We start from the raw sequence: 20986 nt of genomic DNA on the forward strand, positions 1-20986 counted from the left end.
CCAGACAACTTTGCATATTAAAGATGAAGATGGCTGCAATTGGAAAATTCCCAGCTTCCATAAGCTGTCAGGATACACAGAAGGGATTTTGAGATTTCAGGAGCCAGAAATATTTGTCTTTCCTGATACCAGATAAGAAGATCAAACATTAGGCCTCTTGATTATGGTAACAAAAATCTGGGTCTACAGGAGGGGTTCTCAATCTGTGGGTCACAACCCCCTTGGGTTGTTAATTTACGTCATGATTCATAACAGTAGCAAAATTACAGTTATGAAGTAGCAAGAAATAATTTTATGGTTGGGGAATCACTGCAACATGAGGAACTGTGTTAAAGGTCGAAGCATTAGAAAGGTTGAGAACCACTACTCTACGGGGTTCCAGCAGCTTTTTTTTTCTTTCTTATTAAGAAATTTTCTATTCATTTTACATACCAACCACAGATCCCCTCCCACCTCCCACCCCCAATCTTCCCCCCATCTTGACCCCCATTCCCACCTCCTCCAAGACAAGGCCTCCTGTGGGGAGTCAGCAAAGCCTGATACACTCAGTTGAGGCAGGTCCAAGCCCCTCCCCCTGGACCAAGGCTGTGTACATCCAGTAACTGATGTAAGCAGATGCAGAGATCCACAGCCAAACACCAGGCCAAACTCTAGGAGTCTAGTCGAAGAGAGTGAAGGAGGATTCTATGAGCAAGGAGCATCAAGATCATGATGGGGAAACGTACAGAGACAACCAAACCAAACTAGTGGGAACTCATGAACAATAGCTGTGGAGCCTCCATGGGACTGGACTAGGTCCTCTACATAGACAAGACAGTTATGTAGCTTGATCTGCTTAAGGGGACCCCTGGCAGTGAGATCAGGATCCATCCCTAGGGCATGAGCGGGCTTTTTGGAGCCCAGCGCCTATGGTGGATCACCTTATCCATTGGCTTTAAAGTGACAGCACCTTGCCTTCCATTGACATCAGTAAGTCACCAATCCAACCACTTGTGACTGTGACCTCCAGCATTTTTGTGGCTGCAGTTCATTTATTCAACTGAATTCCTAGTGCTGGAGTTGGGACATTAGATGTTGCATGTATTTCTGAATTACCAGTTTGAATGATTCTGAATTCTTCAAAGGGTAAAGAACTATGTACAGAAGTGACCATCTAAAGACAAGGAAATTGGCTCTGTGAATAAAATGCCTGTCATGCAAGTATGAGGACCTGAGTGCAGATCCCCGTCATCCATCTAAAAATCCAGATGTAGTAGTACTGGTTGCTGGGGAGGGGTGGAGAGAGGCAGATAAGGTGTTCACTGGTCAGCCAGTCTGGCCCAAATAGCAATCTCCACAGTTAGTGAGAGGCCCTGCCTCAAAAAAAAAAAAAAAAAAAATGAAGTGGAGAGTGATTGAGGAAGACATCTCACATCAATCATCAGTTTCTGTCTTCAATATCCATATACATAGACAAATGTACACGTACACACACACACACACATACACACACACACACACACATACACACACACACACACACACACACACACACACACACACACACGAGAGAGAGAGAGAGAGAGAGAGAGAGAGAGAGAGAGAGAGAGAGAGAGAGACTGAATAATCTATACAAATGTCTAGACATACAGAAATGTTGTTAGGTGCTTGTTTGATTTGGGACGATACGGTGGAGAGCTTTAAATTCTAGTCTGGTCCATATTTGTAACAAGAACAAGAGTTCTAACAGTAGCCCAGTGATGGTTTTTATAAAATTATAAGTAAGAATTGATTAGAGCAGAGTACAGTTCTGGAGTCATAAAACTCTCCAAGTGTTTTCACCAGCTTATTCATTGCCTGTGTCAATCAAACTACAGCTACTGCATTTGTTTAAGGTCCACAGAGTGTCTAAATGAATTTATTTTAAACTGGATCTTCTGAGCAGCTTTCTCTTTCTTATTCATGAGAATATCATATGAATTCTCAGCTTTACTAGAGTTTAGTAGATGTCCAAAGCAGTAGCTAAAACGCTTTTTTAGTTGGTCTTGCTCCTATAAGAAGAATAAGCAGATGACTAACCATAGATCTTTAATCTTAATATATTTTTCAAAGAATTCAAGGCTGATTTATCTCAACCTCTTGGCATTTCCTCTGATGTTTATTAATTCACCCTAAGTCACCTTTCTCCTGGTTAATCAATCATTCTTCCAGGCTATGTCATCTACCAGCAAAACACCTAGATAAAATAGATTTTTTTTCATAATGCTAGAGTTTGAACTAGGGGTTTGTATACACTAGGAAAATGCTATATCACTGCATTTCATTTCATCCCTTAAGACAGAATTTTAATAATTATACAAGTGTCATGGCATTCATGATGCTAACCCATATGCCTATCAAGTCTAACTGTCAAGAGAACTTAAAATTAAATCATCTCAACCAATTTTCTTTGAAAAAGAACAATGACAGCTCAAATTGTAGAATGTAAAAAAACAGAGCTCAAAAGTTGGAGTTTGAAGTGGCCCAGAACCATACTTGGAGTTTAAGCTACCTTTTGTTATGCTTTGGAAAAACACAGAAATATTTTTAATATAGGTTTTCTTGTCAAAGATAGGCAAGGATCGCTTAAAACCTAAACAATGACTCTTCCTAATTTCTAAATCAAAGAACTAAATACCCTCAAGATGGTACTTTCCTGGGAGATGACAAGTGTGATATATCATATCACAGGACACATTGGGTCTCCATACTACACTGACCTTACCAGTCAGCATTGAACAGTATTGGGGCTAAGCAGATGGCCCAGTGCTACTAACCATGCTACCAAGTTAAAAGAAGTTGTGAAAATATGCTTTCCTCTACAGATACAGACTTCTCAAGTCACAGAACTGCAAACAGGGGCATGTGCCAATAAAAAGTGGTCAAAAATTAGAAAATTGTCTTATAATTAGAGTAATTCCGGCAGCTCAACTTACTTCATACTGGGAAATGACGAGCTTTGATCTTTGCTTCAGTTAAAAACCACCCTCCCAGGTACCATTTCCTTTTCTTCTATAATTTAAGCCTTAAGAAAAAAGAAATCCATGTCAGCGATTTCACACCCTCCCTTTGCACCTGGCAAATTGCTGCTTCAGACTCCCAAGTCACCCTGAGCCCTCGGCTCCCTTCAGCTCCTGGATCTCTGTGAACATTACGGCAAATAGTCTCTGTGATGAAGATCGTCTTTGGCACACCTCTTGTTTGTACACTTCATGGGGCTTAAGCTGCCCCAAGATGATAGGATTGGGGAGGTCTCAGACGAAAGACTGATCGTCAAACGCTGAGAAGGGAAAGCTACATAAGATTATTTCAAAAGAGCCACCAATGAAATGGGCAGAATGCAGGATAATGTTCCAAACGGGAGAGAAAGGTGGCCTCCAGACAAGTCTCAGTGTCATCATTAGATAAAGACATAGTTTCAAGATGCTGACAGGTCATTAAAGAATTTTGACAGAAGAACTTAAGGGTTTTTGGTTTGGTTTGTTTTTTGTTTCTTTTTCAAGGCAGGGTTTCTCTGTGTAGCTCTAGCTGTCCTGAAACTCACTCTGTAGATCAGGCTGGCCTCGAACTCGCAGAGATCTGCCTGCCTCTGCCTCCCTCTTGAGTGCTGGGATTAAAGGCGTGTACCACCACCACCTGGCTTAAGTTTTGAAATAATGAAATAAGAGGAAATGATGTGTAAAGTATTAATGAAGGAGTCAGTAAAACATTAAGCATGCACCTCCATGTGGCGAGCATGTGATTCATACCGCTGAGCAACTTTTCATATCCTTAGTGTTTTATTTGGTATTTCCGATAATTCCAAAGCATTGACAAGATCATTTCCCTGGGAGAGTTTGTATTTAGGGAGAAATTCATAGGCTCAGAGAAATCAATGAAGTAAGTTTGAAGCAGTGTGCTAGCTACCTCCATACACAATCCTGAGACCAAGAACAAGCAGGTAGTTAAGAATTGTCAGGGACCAGCTGTGATGGAAGGAAAGTGGGGGAAGCCTAAAGGTGAAGGGGGGGCTCACTGTGAAGCACTGAGGAGGAGGAAAGAGGGATCAGATGAAAAAGGCTGGAATGAGTTAAGACCAGTGTGAGAAGGTGACTGTGCTCCTGCATATCTGGAAAAAGACCAAATGATAGGAAATGTAAGGACAGGTTGGCTGGAGTAGAATTATACACAGTCCAGTCCAACTGATAATAAATGCACATGCTATAGAATGAAGGCCATTATGCTTTCTCAAATCAAATTAAAGAATGAATAAGAAAAACCTTTTTGAAAATTTTTGTGGGATTCTTAAAAGTATTACTGAAATTTGAGACTTAATTTTAAAAATAAATGGTACAGTTTTGCCCAATCCTCTGTCTTAGTCCAATAGCATAAACAATGCCACGAATACTGTGTTAATATGATATTTTCTAGTGTTCCATAAAATCTACTGGATGATTATTTTATATGTGTTTCAATAGAGATTACAGTTATTGGCTCAACATAGTGCACTTTTTTCTTTGTCTGCCCATGTTTTCTGAGCACTCTCTCTATGCCAAATACTCTACTGGACACTCAGGGCACCGTGAGAGAAGAAATAGTCTGTGACTTCTTGTGTCCAATGGAAGGTAAACATATGAACAGATCTTAAAATCTGACCATGGCAGAAGTGCAAGCAGTGCCTCTTTTAGTGAGTAAGATAGTTTTGTTCTAGCAACTTCTCAGTAGAGGTCAAGGTGATACAAGGTGCATTGGCATTCCAGGATGTGGCAAGAGCCATGTCTCCACAAAAGCGTCTCCATGATCTGTTTATCAGGATCTCATGTGGAATGGTTGCACAGGTGGTCTGACCTACTGACCAGGAAGCCTCTGTCTAGGCAGTGAGAGTGGACAGACTGTCAGGAGAGAACAAACACACCAATCTGTTACAGTCTTGGAACAACATGTCAATAAGGAGAATACCAGCTTTTCCAGGAGTTCCTGGAATGGAGGAACAGCTACAGCAACAACTCATGGATTGTTAGGAAATTGGTTTGAAATATGAAAAGCATCAACTAAGCAGCGACACTCCTTTGACCTACCTCTCTTGTCTCCTCTCTCTCTCTCTCTCTCTCTCTCTCTCTTTCATTCTCTCTCCCTGTCCTTTTCCCATTCTCCCTGCCCCTCTCTCCCCATCTTTCTCCTCCCTACCCCTTCTGTGTGTGTGTGTCTGTGTTTGTCTATCTGTCTGTCTGTGTACATGTCTGTGTGTGTCTCCACTCCCCATTCATTTGATGAAGCATCTTAAGAAGATGTAAAGTCATCTCAAGGACCTTCCATCTTCACTCTACCTTACAGCATAGTTACTAAACAATGACATTTTAATGAGCTCAAATTCTTCTGTTAGAGACATAATGAAGTGAAGATGATTGCTCAGACAACTGAGTAGAACTAAAATTCATTCTCACTGACTTAATGTGGAACCACCAACCATACTAGAAAACGGGCTACCAAAATATCTTCTGTTCACAAAAAAAAAAGGGCAAGGTCGGAGAGCAAGGTCAAGAATGTAGAAGCTGAGGGCTGTAAAGAGGAATGCAAATACTATCAAGCACTAAAAAGCTCTGCACACGTGGAAAGGATCTCTTCAGAAAGCTGTACACCGTGGGCAGACAGAGCCTACCAGGTAGGGTCAATCACATCGTGTGACAGAAATCAACCTCATTGTGCATTGTTGTACATACTTTGTCTTTTTACTGGAGAAGCGTTCTCAAGATTCTTTCCAGATAATAAACAGTACGAAATGATTGGAAAGTTCAAGAAGGACCACTTGGGTTTAAGTCCTGGTTCATCCTCCTTTAGACTATAGGCTCTTTAGGATGGAACCTTACCACTATGTACTTAAGTTCTCACCTGGAGTGAGAGTATAGAGTACCACTTATGTGATACTTGAAAGAGACAATACAATAAGAAGGATTCCTTAGACCTAGACAGTTCTAAGTTCCTACCTGTTAAAATTATTTTCTGTAGGACTGAAAGCATCATACAAAATCACTGACTGGACCTGCCTGAGACAAAATTAGGCATGTTCCAATAAAAAGGAAAAACCTCACAGGATAACTATTCATTTACATTGTGCTCTACAGTCTGTTGAAATGTGTTTTATACTTCTACAGGAGCCACAGACCATTACTTCATCAGCATCTACTCCTGGGAATCACTGCAGTTGTGTTTGCCACCCTAAGAACATTTCTCGGGAATATCTAGAGGGGGTTTTTAGATATTTACATCACAAATGCCTGACTGGTAGAGGCAATGCTACAGAACAGGTGCCATAGCATCATTGTGTCTCTTTTGTACATGCTTTGGTTTCCAGAGTAAACTATATCAGTATGTGCAGTCTACACAAAAATGTTCTAACAAGACGGAAGCTTCACAAAGTTTCATGTTGCTCAGTGTGCAGTATCAACCACTAGCAAGATGACCTTCTCTCAGAGATTGAGAGCCACGTGGATTGGCCTGATTTGACAAGACCAGGACACAAGCAGAATTCCATTGGATTGGTCGCTGAAATAGTCACCCAGCTATTTAACATATAGCTGTGAACTTAGACAGGGCCAGGAGAGATAAACTCTGCACATCTGGTTCTCCAACATTCTTCATATGCATCAATAATGTGAAAAGAATTATAATCCCTATTTACAGAATTTAGTCTTTAAATTTGACCCTCAAGGTATAGCATTTCTCAGCATGAAGCCATCGTGCTGATCTTTAACCAATGTCTCAGATTGTTAACTCACTATGTATTGGTGTATCATTTTACAGAATGCAGTCTTTAAATGTTTATTTCTTTTTTAATATATTAAATGGTTATTTGGGAACCTAGATAATATGGGGAGACATGAGAAATGGCTAAAAGAAATAAATCTAGTTCATACGTAACATTCTTACAGCAAATAGGATATGGGGGCATGGTGGTAACTAGGGAAAAATAGCATAAGAGAAGAAAACCATGACACCATGCTCCAAAAAGAAAAATATTGTTTACAAGCTTAAGGATTTACTAGTACTTCCAATCAATCCTTCTAATGCCTTCCAATGTGAAGATTTGAGTATCTGCTACAATTTGGTTGCTGTTGCCTAATTCCTGGTGGAATTATGCAAGGTGTGCAGTATCTTTCTTTGGGCACATAAATATTCCTGGACACTTATCCTCACTCATTTCAAAATACAAAAATGGCCTACTTTAATTACAGAGAAGCTATTTCATGCACATCATGTTGGCAGTGGCACAAGGTTAAAAAATAATCTCTTTCTATGGAAACCAAATACAACAAGGAAATTCTAATTCAGTCACATGTGGTAAGTGGATATGAGTCACAGCGTCTTGAAGTGGGCATTTATTATTTTCCATCACTTGGTATTAATAAAGTGTTATGTAACAGTGACATTCTAAAGACATTTCTCCTTCAAATTAAGTAAAATTGTATTTTTCAAAAAAGTAAATTTTATTTTTATGAGTAAAATTAAATTGTTATAAAACTACATGGTCTTTTGGTAAATATGTTGAGATGAACACAGAGTTTCAACTCTTTGTTTTTCAACAATTTGAAGCCCCATTCTATCATTCAAAGAATATAGCAGTAAAGAAACATAGTTTAACATAGGTTAAAACAAGTGAGAAAATGTTGCAGACTTCAGTAATTCAAAGTTTTTAAATAAGCCTTAACACTATCCACAACTCTATTAAATATTTATGCCTATTGCATCAAGAAATCTTGTTAGCTCTACCACATATATGTACACACATTAATTTGCATTTATGTACATATATATAAATACATTTATTTGTATGCATACATATGTATATACAAAACATTATTGTTCACCCTCCCAAAGCTTGTCTGCAGCCACAACTACCATCATTAATTGCCTAGACAGCTGTATAATCTCTGTGGTCTCCCTCAACCCAAGCACAGCCAATGAACTGAATCTTTTAACACTATCTACTCTTCAAGTTGTTAGTCAAGTTCAGATACTCCATTGCTCTTACTCGGAAAAGCCTCATTTTCACAATGGCCCACAGTACACAACCGTGTCTGGACCCTCTCTTCATCCTGGTTTCATCTTGCTCCTTGTCCTTGCTGCTCACTTTAGGCCATTGACTACATCCCTGTATAGGTGTTGGTGAACTTCCTGCATCTGGTTATGCTAGCTCCTTCTGCCTAAAACACACGTGTCTCCAAATGTATACAACATAAGTGCTACAATTTCATTTCTGCCTTGGCATCCTTTCTAAGACATCTAAAGTGAAACCTCATTCTGTATACGCCTCATTCCCATTAACACATTACGTTTTTTCTATCACATTTATCAGAATAAGTATATTCTTTATTATGTGTAATGAGTTCCTTATAGAAGATACTGTTATGGTGCTTTTAAAAATGCCATTGTTTATCTGAAATTTAAATTTAACTGGCATTCCTGTTGCACCATTTTGTTTGCTAAATCTGGCAATTCTGATACAAAAGATTTGTCAAATAAATGAATAAGAATTTTAGAGGTTGAAAAACACAAATAATGATAACTAATTTAGAACATTTGCCTTTAACAAAATTAAATGTTACAAATTAGCAGATCTGGGATGTAGGAGACAGTTGAGAAAGCCAAAAAGAGGGGATCTGATACCTGCTGCAGAACATGGAAAATATAAGAACACTTGGTACCTCTGCTGTTGGGTAAGGGTGGGGGTATGAAAATGTATGGGTATGGGAACAGGGCAGCTAAAAACAGTAGGATTAGTACAGGGATTTAAAAGAAATAGACACTGAAACAATCCACATGCTCACAAAGACACATGGTTGTCCCACTGATGGTGAACTTCATGCAAGACTAAAATGATGTCTGTTAGAGAAAAAATGAACAATAATAAAAAGAATAATCACTCTACTTGTCAAAAATACAAAAGCAAGCGAGATGAGTGAGAGACTAGGTGGTGAGGCTAGGAAATGCCGTTCAGGGAACAGGGAAAGTTGAAGGCTCTGACAATGTTCTTCATGTTGATTTAATCAGAAGTAATATGCACACGTTTAATTTGTGGTGAATTGTTGAGCTGTACACTTACGGTGAATCATTTTTTCTGTGTATATATTATATGAAGTAAATATTTTCCAAATGAAAAGGCATTGCTGGCCAGTGTCTAAGAAGAAAGGGGAGTTATAGTTAAGTAGGGGGGAAATGAGGCTGAGATTAAAGCTACTCTGAGGATGTTGGCTGATTCCAGGGCTGTGAAAGCAACTAAGTTTTAACTTGACTACCTGCAAGGTGCGAAGTATAGTGGAGATGGTGGGCTTAATGATGGATTCTTCCCAGCAAGCTACAGGGAAATGCGGCTGTATAATTAGCCACTTCTACTGTCTGGAAAGGAGGAGCATGGTGGAAACCTTAGTCTTCAACTTAACTCAGGGGGTAAGCTACTCAAAGTAGGTTTGGGTTCACATTTAAAGCTACCTGTGGAATAAAGGAAAGCCCAAGCTGAGGAATAAAAGTGTTACTAGAGGCATCTCAGCATACGATTAAAGCAAACAGAGGTCTGTGTGGAGAAATTAACTCCCAGTTCAGGGCTCATAATCATCGTAGCCTGAGTTCTGAGGGAGAGCTCAAAATACAACAGTTACACAAGAAAACAGAGGATCTCATATAGCTCTACCCTTCTATTTAGACAAACTTTAAGTGGAAAGAAAAAAAAAGTATTCTAAACTTAAAGAATAAGTTCTAATTCCCGATAAATTTTAGTCAGCGTGGGTGACAACGTCTCTGTACTGTACTGTGTATTAGTTACCTTTCTGATGCTGTAGTCACTGTGACCAGGACACTTAGAGAAGAAAGAGTTTTTGTGCTTACAGCTCCAGACATCACAGCCGCCAGTGATAGCCATGGCTGCTAGAGCAACAGGTTTAGAGTTCCCATCTTAACCATAAGGCCACAGAGAGAGATTACAGTGGGAATGGTACAAGGCTCTGAAACCTCAGAGCCTGGCCCCAGGGAAACACTTCCTCCATCAAGGCCACATTTCCTAGACCTCCCTAAATAGTGCCACCAACAAAGTGTTCAAATGCCTGAGACTATGTGGGACATTTCTTACTTATCATTTCTCAAAACACCGTTGTGTGATACTTCAGAAACTGATTTATTTTCAGCACTAAAAAAAAAAAAATGAGGAAGATGAATCAAATATAGAGGCAGAATTTACAACTGAAAATTTCCAATAATTTTGATCCTTCCTAGTAAGGTGGTAGAGTTTGGGAAAACTTCTTGATATTATAAAATTCTAACAAGGTCTGGGAAGACAAATAAATGACCAAAGGAAAAGTTGAGTTCATTTGACTAGAAACCATCCAATAAAACCTAAAACCATACAGTCTTAGTTCCTCTATCTCAAGAGAGTGCATAAATTCATCTCACAAACCTAACAAGTAGCTGTGCAGGAGTGTGTGATGTTTCCAGCCAATATGGATGCCCATTTCGCCTGCACTACTTCCAATACAAATGACCTTGCTGACATCCGAGTTAAAAGAAAGTGGGGAAAAAATAGTTCCAGAGAAGTTGCTTAGATGCTGGGGTAAACATTCGTAAACTGTTCCCTCTCCATCATGAATAACCATAGATACGCACAATGCAACACAAGAGGCTAAAAATGTGCGTTGCAAAGATAGCAAGATTTATTAAAAGTACAAACAGCTGTGAAGTGAAGTCCACAGCTGCTGGGTCAGGGCTATTTGAACCTGTGAGGTCCTCATGGTTTTGTTCTGTTGCTAATGATCTGAGCCCTGGCCTGACCTATGTTTATAACTTGCATTATCTTCATTACATATACAATGTAACTACAAAAAAAAGTCATTTGAAACACAACAAATTATTTTTTTCTTAAATTCCAAGGATGAAGATGTTTGGTGATAAAGCTTTCAGCGGAAGATTATTAATGTTTCTATCTTAAGTCAGAATTACCATTCAGCATTCTAATTTCCTCTTATTCTCATTTTTTTAGAAAGTTTTTTCGATGTCTTTAAATCTATTCCAAAATATTTTACATAGGAAAACTTAGCATGCTTTTAAAAAGTGGTATTTAATGCAACCAAAATCAGGCTAGATAAACTTCTCTTAAAAGTCTCAAGTCATTAAAAATTCGGGCTGAAAGTTCATTAGAAAATAGGTTTGGGAACTGTCCAATCCAGATCAATTTTAGAATATTTTGAGTTGTCCATGTATCAAAACAATGTCTGCTTTGATAAAGCACTAGACTGAGATTATTAGATTTTTGGATCAGGTGACCTTGGCAGGATTATATCCACTGCTTTGCAAATTAATATTAATGCCATTATTATGGACTCAGCTAAGTCACAGTGATTAATGTCACTAAGACCTACACCAGCAAGACCCTCAGAGTCTTGTCCCAGACAAACACCTTGCAGAGACATCAGGTCTCACCCCACTTCTTACCTCAACAATTCTGGCACTGCTGTACCTGGGTTTCAATGCGCAAGGGCAATCTTGTACATGTTTTCTTTGTTTATTCTTGTTTTTTTAGCAACATAGTAAGACCACTTCCAGCTGCTGCATTAGCAGTGCTTCTAGTTATATTTAATAGTCACGGGAATGTTAGGATGTTATATATCTTCTTCAGTAAATCTTAGAAAGTAAGGTTTTGTTGTTGTTGTTTTATTTTCCAGGAGTTTGTCCATTACGTTTAGTTTTCATATTTCCCGCATAAAGCTTCTCATGGTGACTTCTTGTTTTTATGTCAACATCTGTGCCATCAATTCATTCTTATTACTATTTTGTGCCCCCCTCTCTCTTTTTGACCAATATCAGTACAATTCTTTTCTTTTTAGTTCTATTTTCAAAACTATCTATAGCTCATCAGCAGTTCAGTCATTCAGGCTTTGGCAGTATGTCATTGTTCATGGGAAAAGTCATAGTGATACCAGTTGGATGTACAGTCATGATGTATGTATTCATGTGGTTATGATTATATATTCAGCGCCTACAGCATAGTAAACCCTTAAATATAGTTCATTTTCTTAACAGCCTAGAAAACCCCATTTTTAATATGATTAATGTTTGGGAACATACAAAACATTTGGTCTAAGTGTCAAAAATTGCTTACAATATTATTTTTAAGAAATCACTGTGTGTTTGCTCAAAACCATATTAAGAAATAAAATAAAACATCATCCCTAGCTACCCCCCAAACCTCTGTCCCTGCTAATGAATGGAAGCAACAGTGTTAAATTCTCTTTTATAACACATAATATAATATAACATACATCGCTAATATTCATTAAAATATTTCTAGAATTCTTTAAAAAAGATATGGCTATGTCTTCAAATACATTCTTTCATATATATATATATATTATACTATGTATGTATGATGTATATTCCTTCTAATCTTTCTTCTGACTTTACTTAGATCTGTGGCTATTTGATAAATTGTCAGACACAAAATTTTAAACAACATTAAGAAATAAAATCATCTTTTAAAAGTCATAAAATAAATCAATCAGCTATAGACTCGCTTGTTGCTAACAGTTTCTAACAATGAGATTTGTCACAAGAAGGCTTCTACTAGTTCACTCTTCATGGCATATGACTCAGAGCATCTTTGTACCAAGCATAATGTAAAAATAAAATTATTCAGTTTGGGGGCCTGAATAATGAGATGACTCCAAGGCTAATAGCATGTCTTACTCTTGCAGAGGACCCCAGTTCAGTTTCGAGCACCCAGAGTGCCTCACAGCAGTCCATATCTCCAGTTCCAAAGGATCAGATCTTTTTTCTGGTCTTCATAAGCACAAGGCACATAATAGCACAAAAACACACAGACAGGAAAGCACTCATACATATAACATAAAAAAAATATTTTTTTTAAATACTCAGTTCTTTAAAAATAGTCCTCAGGGAGAAGATTAAAAATACATAACAGACTCTAGGACTTAAATATCTTCTCTGTTTAATCTCATTCCCTAGTCCTTCCATCGTTTATCTGTTAATGAACTTCGAATTATCCGTGTGTGGAGAGGAATCATGAGATGAGGGGCTGTGTGGGGGACCCACGATTGTGAAGACTTCATCAACTATTAACCAACTGACAAGAAGATACTGGCTCCCTTGTACTTTCTCCTCTTCAACATGAAACTAAAATTTAAATATTTAGGTATAATATTACCATATACTTATTTTGCTCAGAATAAAATTCAGTGAATCAAGTGGCAATAAAATCTTGGTGAAGGGTGGCTCTTTGTTGCAGGGTATGTTATAGACTATTTCCTTAAGTGCCAAGAATCATGTCTAGAGGGCAGAGATACTCCTAGATGACCCACAAAGAAGTCAATGTAACACTCACTTCGGATCTAATAATCTGACTGAAGATGCATACCTTCCAACTTGTCAATAAAGGCTCCTATCAAAGATAGACAAGGGCAAGTGAAACATGATTGGAGTTTGGGTCTCTTCCCAAGTCTATAACAAGGCTTCATGGATGCTGAAATAAGTCTATCGATCTCATGTTTCACCAAATATAGGTTCCACGGAAAAGAACTATAAAAATGTTTCCTCCCAACTTTATGTGTTCTAGTGCTTAAATAAAATGTCTTAGTACATAAGGGAAGCTGCACATGAAAATAACAAGAGGCAAAAACAAACTCAAGTCTGAAATAGACAGGTCCACCTGAGCTGTAATTTATGGAGCCCTGGAAAGAGCCAAATGACTGAGCAGCCACTGTGGCAGCCATGAATCAATTATGTCTCTAGTTCACTGCTGTGCTGGCTGGTCTTACGTCAACCTGACACAAAGTAGAGTTACCAAAAAGGAGGGAATCTCAACTGAGAAAATGCCTCCATAAGATCCATCTGTAGGGCATTTTCTTAATTAGTGATTGATCGGGTGGCAGCCCATTGCGGGTGGTGCCATCCCTGGGCTGGTGGTCCTGGGTTCTGTAAGAAAGCAGACTGAGCAAGCCAGTAAGCAGCACCCCTCCATGGCCTCTACATCAGCCCCTGCCTCCAGGTTTCTGCCCCGTGTGAGTTCCTGCCCTGGCTTTCTTCAGTAACAGACTACAACACAGAAGTATAAGCCCAATAAACCCTTTCCTCCACAACTTGCTTTTTGGTGTTTCTTTGCAGCAATAGAAATCCTAAGACATGTTCAACCATGAAGACAATAGTGGGTCCTAGTTATTCCTTCATAATTTGCCCATGCTTCTATTCCTGTTATGAGTACAGAACTAGACAAAAACAAAAAACCCTCAAAACTACATATACTTACTCATACCTGGTGTGCTTGACTTTGTTTTAACAATACATATTTATATGGTTTAAATAATGTTAGTAATATGAGATAAAATAGCTTAATAAATTAGAAAACATTCAATGAATTACTTCTAAAATAGAACTAGCAAACGTGGGAAGCAATAGTTTGCAAAGCCAGTATTTTAAACTTAACAATGTTTTCAGCCAGTCTATTGATATTTTCATTAATTTTTACAGTATTCTTTTCACACTCTTTCATGTCCCACATGCCTATTATAATTATATTATATTATTATATAAGTTATATAATAATATAATATATAATAATTAGACCACATTATAATTAAAATGTGGTCTAGCCTAACGTCCTTTCTAAAGTCAGAAAAAGGCCCTAAGCATGACAGCAGCTGCCACTCATCAACTGCCTCCCCTTGACAAGGAAGGACTTTCTCCATAGAACTTGAGCATGTGGCCTGACTCAGTGCTTCTGCCATTCTGTTCCCATGTAAAATCAGCCATCTTGTAAGTCATACCCTTCCTTTAAGGTCTAGTCCAGATTTAACACTTCAAGAAGTTTTATCTTAATCTCTGCCCCCGGCTCTCAAAAACCAACTCTGAAGTAATTGTTGTGTCTCAAAACTCTCATGGCCCTTGGTTCTTACTTTACTTTGCTACACTTTGTTTTTCAATGAATAAAGAGTAGATTCCGTCAGAAAAATGCATCAGCTCAGAAAAGCTGTGCAAGAACATCATTGTAAATATTTACCACTCACTCGTAATGACAAATGCTCTCACTGCACACTCTGCTAGCCTTTTCTTCCGCTATGTGTAGACTCATGTTGATGGGATTCTAAAAGGAAGTCTACAGCTCCTGTCACAACCATTAACTAGGTTCTGTCTTGTGTTTTTCCACTGAAGTCCCTGTGGCAGGAACAGCAAGACAAATTTCTTCTTCTAAATAAGATCAGTTCTGTAAAATAGGAGAAATGGTGGTGATCGTGACTTCTGTCATTATTTTTATACGTGTCTTCTTCGTTAACTCAACCCCTAACTACTCTCCAGCCACTTCGAGGGATTTCCCTTGGGTACCTCTGCAGGTCCCTGCACTTCTCTAAACCAGTCCTCTGACATGGTCTGCTCATTCAGTGAAGTGACTTCTGGTGACTATTGGTCAATCATGAAGTCGTGTTTCATTCATTCACAGTAGCATAGCATGCCTACTTCCAAGACCTGACTTTGCAGTGTGGGAGCTTTAAATGACAGTTAGAAAAACCACACAGTTTTGTGCATGTGTGATAATTACAGCTGCAATGGTTTGATATGCAGTTTGTATAATTTAGTCCCTTTAAGGAAAAGACCATATATCGGGCAGTGGTGGCCCACAGCTTTAATCGCAGCTCTCGGGAAGCAGGGGCAGGCAGATCTCCATAAGTCTGAGGCCAGCCTGGTCTACATGAGCAAGTTCCAGAACAGCCACAGAGGTTACACAGGAAGACCCTATCTCAATAAACTAAAAAAAAAAAAAAAAAAAAAAAAAAGAAGGAAGGAAGGAAAGAAGAAAAGAAAAGAGCATATAAAGCGTATACAGGCCATTGCTGTAACTTCTGCTTGTCTTATTCTGCTTGTCTTAGAGCAGAGACATGTAGTATACAAGAAGACCTGTTGAAACCTCACCTTCTCGCCATGTGAGAGGAAAACTAGAGGCAGACAGAATGGTCTCCAAAGATGTGCCAATGCCTAAAGAAATGATCAAATAAGTGCAAAAAAGCCAACTACGTCCCACATCAATATGTTCCAAATGCTCTAAAATCTGTTTGTAAAACACACAACTGATTCATTTCAAAAGGATTGTAGAATACTTAAGGACAGTTGGGAAAGTGATTACCTGTGATAAAACAACTTTTATCACCAATAAATTTAGCTTGTTTTCATACTGGAGACATTTAAGACCTTTCATGAACTGTCATGTTTAAATAACCAACATATATACTGTTCTGATTGCTTTTCCCCACAAGCATCTCTTTTCTTTTTGTCCTCAGTCTTGACATCCATAGTTTTAGACATTTTAGTCATTTTTACAAGCACAGCACTCAAGGTTTATGAAAAATGACTCTGTCTCCAGGCAGGTCTCCGAAGCAGGTCAAACACATGGCTACAAGAAATCTACCACTGCTTCAAAATGTTTTTTGAAAAACGTGAAAACTTGCTTACAGTTAGCACATGATAACTAAACCTATTATTACCCTGCTACTGGTGAAATGATAAACTCTACCTTCCTCAAATGTGTTTTCTGCTTGTTTCTCTACAGGAGTGCTCCCTGTAACAGCAGGATAGCAAGAGAGTATTCTTGCTGATCTTTCTGATCATCCTACAATACAGTCTTAGCTACTCTTTCTAAATGAAGTGTGTATCAAAAAATCAGTGACATTGCATTTCTTTCAGATAAGGGAAAATCATTTTCTGTGCCTTAGCTAGACGATTTACTGATACATTTTCAAGCAAAGGGGGTAAGAAAGGACATGTGCCTATTCAGTGCCATCCAGGGCCAAGCACATAATATACCTTAGTTCTTTTCATCTTCAGAATAACACTAGTTATTACACTCAATACACAAGAAACCTAAGCCTCAAAGAACGTTAAGTATCTTAGATGATTCACACAATGTTTGGAGGAAATGAGACTTTGACCTAAGTCTATCTTCCTGCAATCTCATTGTCTACCCCTTAGATCTTCATGCCTTTCTCCAGGGTGGTCTCCGGCAAATTCCACCCAAATTTAATCTAAGCCCATTGTTATGCAAAGGTCAAAGCCTGTCTCTGTTCAGGTAGTAAATCCCAGACTAAGCCCATTCGTGCCCAGCACTAGCTGCCTCTTTAACCTGGAGATTCGCCACAATAACAGTCCCTCTGGAGGCTAGCCAGGTCTTTAGTCTGCCTGGCACCCTGTGCAGTGACTCAGGTCAGACTACAGCAGCTCCAATCAAACCCTTTTAAACAGGACCTCAAAAACGTCAATGCCTAAAGCACTATTGTTCTCAAATGACCTTGTATGGGGGCCAAGACCACTCGCATCTATTAAAAAAGAAGCGGTGTAAGATGGGAAAGTCATGTGGACAGGCTTCACTGTTTTCAGAATTTAAAAATAATTTTTTAAATGTTCATTGTTTGTTTTTACAGCCTTACCAACTGACTCTGGGATAACCTGGTGAATGGAAGTACTCCTTCAAATCTTGCTTCTTCCTCTTCTGAAGGAAAATAAAAGCTAAGCCTTCAGTGAAGTCGCCCTCTGAAGGCCAACAGGAAGCGTTTGTTTTGTCTTATGTGTGAAATCAGAGCTAGCATCCCAAAGAACTTGTTGTCCCCATGAAAAATGAAAAAGATCATGGCAAACAGCCGGAGAGAACTGATAGCATGTTGCCCTGTGTGCATTCCTTACAGGCCCCTTGCGTTGCTCATTTCAGAAGGAGAAAACATTTCCTGCCTCGGTGCATAACAGAGGAAGACAACTGGTCTGGAATGACCTCAGAAGGTTCTGGCAGTTTTCCAAAGATCTTAAGCAGAATTTTGTCAAAGTTTCCATCAACTCAATGAACCCTTGCAGTATGATGTGGAATACTTCTGCATTCCAGAAGAGGAAATGATGGTTGCATTAGAACAGTGTTTCTCAAACTGTGGGTCGCAACCTCTTTGGGGTTGAAGAATGATTTTACAGAGTCACCTAGGACTATCAAAAAACATATATACCTACATTACAATTCATAACAGTAGCAAAATTACAGTTATGAAGTAGCAGTGAAAATAATGTAATGGTTGGGGGTCACCACAACATGAGGAACTGTATTAAAGGGTCGCGGTATTAGGAGGGTTAAGAACCCACTGCCATACAGTGTTCTCTGTAAGGCACTTTTGCAACCACTGGAAAAATCTTCACCAGTGATGCAAAAAAGAGTATCAGAATTTTTGGTATGTTTCTCCAGTCTTCTTTGCTCCTATCCAACTATAATTTTTTTGAAGGGAGGCAGTAATTTACTAATGTACATCATCCTGTAGAATTTATGGAAGCCCTTAAATGAACGAACAATAATAGATAACGTTATTCAAGCACTGGAGATATCGAGGCATTTGGTCTAGAGGTGTTTCTTGAACGTTCGTGGCATTAAGCTCAGAATGGAGCAAATATGCAGTCACCCTCTTTATGGAGCTGTTGGTCTATTCCTTATTCTATGAACCAGAAGTACCAGGGAAGTTTTAACATAGATCATGGATCAGACCACCATCCCCCTCCCCACAACATTCCTTCAAGTTGCCTGATTTGGATGGAGATGGATGTGCACAACAAAACTCTGAATTACAAGAGAATGTGACAAATGACAGTGCAAACAAGACATTTCCCACACGGGCAAATGCTATCAGGACTTCACGCTAAATAGTATCTTTTAAATGATAAATTAGCCTAAGAAACAAAAGTAGATTCTGGGTAAAAGGAGTATGGAATTCAGAGGGAGAGAGGCCCGTTTCTGAAGCCAGTCAATGGTGGCTCCTTGATGGAACTGAGCTTGCTTGAGGATCCAGGCTCAGGGAAGGGAACGCATCTAGGATACTGGGTAGGTGGATAAGGACCACAGAAAGAAAATGCACTGCTCTTGCTGGGTGGTGGGCAAAATTTACTCCTGAAATAAAGTTTTGTAAAAAAAAAAAAAAAAAATTTACACAGAGACCAAGTGTGATCTTAATCATTCTTTTACCTTCATTTGCTTGTTTGCTTGAGTCCCAACGTATTTCCTCAGGCAGGGTCGTAAGTTTTGAATCCCTGGTTATTACATATCCTCCGCTACCAATGTAATAAGCCAATCAAGCTAAATCCGTAAGACCAGGTTTAATGAGCAGAGCAAAGCAACTCCTGGGTGACTCTCAAGAGGGCAGGAGAGGAATCATGTGGCAAATACGTCAACCAGGTCTTAAGCAGCCTGTAGATGTGGTCTTGAACAGCCCCGGGAAGGCTGATTCTTGGTGGGCTTCCGGAGGGGAGGGGTTTAGAGAGGGCAGCTCCAGGAGATATCTTCAACATCCCAATCTTTTGGGGTATATATGGACACCAGTTGGGCTTCCACCTAAACAAAGGGCAAAAAGAAGGAAGGGGGCCACATGTGTGACAAAATAATGAGGAAATAGAAAAGGAAGGAAGTACCCAGTTAGAGAAAACTGACCATGAAATACGTGCCCAATGACACAATCCTCAAAGTCCAAAGGGGGCTAGTCTCTTGCAGTTCAGGAAAGAGAAGAGTTCAGGGAAAGAACAGACAGGGACATGCCTTTTCTTCCCCAGAAATTCAGATTTCTCATAATGTTTTGCTTTCCAGCAGCAAACATGGAGTTACCTTTGTCAGTCTCCAAGGGAACCACCCTGTGGCACTTTGACCTAAATCTCTAGCACCCCAGTGACTTGAACATACATTTATAGTCCCTGTTCTGGTCTCTGGACTCTACTTTCTACATGGAAAACCCATTCTTTTAGTTTGTTTCTACTCTCAGGCGCGCGCGCACGCGCGCGCACACACACACACACACACACACACACACACACACACACACATTTTGTAGATCCTTAAGCAACAATATCAGAATTCCCTCAAATTACACAATCTCTTAATTCCTGAGGAGAGGGTCAATATTTGATCTTCCAAAGCTATTGGTCATTAGTCTAGTTAAACTTGTACCTAGCTTTCTTGGTGTGTTTCAATAAAGTCAGTCACTTGCAACTTTCCCCAGCCCAAATCCTGAAACCTGAATGATGCTGAAGACACGTAAAGCCTTGTCCCCATGAAGAGGGGAAAACTCTGGGGTCATGGAGGAACAATTTGAGCTTTGTGCACCAGATGCTAATGGAAAAAGGAACTGAGTATTCCAAAATTGACTTTAAAGCATTCTGTGTGCTTACTTACCTGATAAGGCAAGAAAGGATCACATGTTTTTTCTGGGAACTGATGGTAATTTAAACTTTTTTTCAGACTGTCCTATAATCACCCTCCAGTTTTCATGAATTCTGAAACATGTTTTTGTTATTTATAACCCATTTTCCCCCACTATTCATAAACCAGTGAAAGAAACAGTGCTTACAAATGAGTGAAAACCCAAGCACAGTACCCACTTGTTTGACTCAGTATTTTGATTTGATTTAAAAATCAATAATTTATTTTAACTAAATGACAGACATTTCGTCCCCATGTACAAAGAACTCAGAAATTCCACCCTCCCCTCCCACATCCCGTTTGGTCACAAAGATAATGGCGCCATTGACAAGCACTGTTTCCAGTTCCTGTCAAGGGTCATTTCAGAAAGACAGCTCAAGCAAAGGCCTCACACTATTATTTTTAATTTAAAACATTTGAAAATAAATAAGTAGCTGTTGGCCTCAAGGGTCCCCTTGTTTTTGCAAATGGAAACCTTGGGAGGCAGCAGTTCGTGCTGGTGAGGCATCAGCTGGGTCCGATCAAGAAGGACGAAGGAGAAGAACTCAAACCTGCGGTCCTGTCCTCTGGAACTCCCAGCTGGAGGGCGGCTCTGCCCTCGATCGGTTTTCCTTTCTCAGCTGCTTCCAATGTTTGGAAAGTTCCTCACACGGACATCGGCTGTGTCTGTAATTGTTGGTGCACACTACCCAGATCTGGATGGTGACTTCCTATTGAATGGAGTGGCATCGTGGT

General features: G+C 39.3%; 1 long non-coding RNA gene across 3 annotated transcripts in view; it reads right to left on the reverse strand.

Annotated features, from left to right (window-relative positions):
- Nucleotides 1–15793: 15793 nt before the first annotated feature.
- The window catches only part of LOC128118509 (uncharacterized), a 62734-nt gene continuing 57541 nt past the window's right edge, over nt 15794–20986 (reverse strand). For all 3 annotated transcript variants that reach the window (XR_008221244.1, XR_008221243.1, XR_008221245.1), the window contains 2 exons: nt 20803–20961; nt 15794–19393 (listed from right to left, as the gene is read on the reverse strand). This is a non-coding gene — a long non-coding RNA (uncharacterized LOC128118509). The remainder of the gene's footprint in view (nt 19394–20802; nt 20962–20986) is intronic.

Source organism: Peromyscus californicus, unplaced genomic scaffold, assembly GCF_007827085.1.
Source record: "Peromyscus californicus insignis strain IS unplaced genomic scaffold, ASM782708v3 Scaffold_22__1_contigs__length_63687245, whole genome shotgun sequence".
NCBI lineage: Eukaryota > Metazoa > Chordata > Mammalia > Rodentia > Cricetidae > Peromyscus > Peromyscus californicus.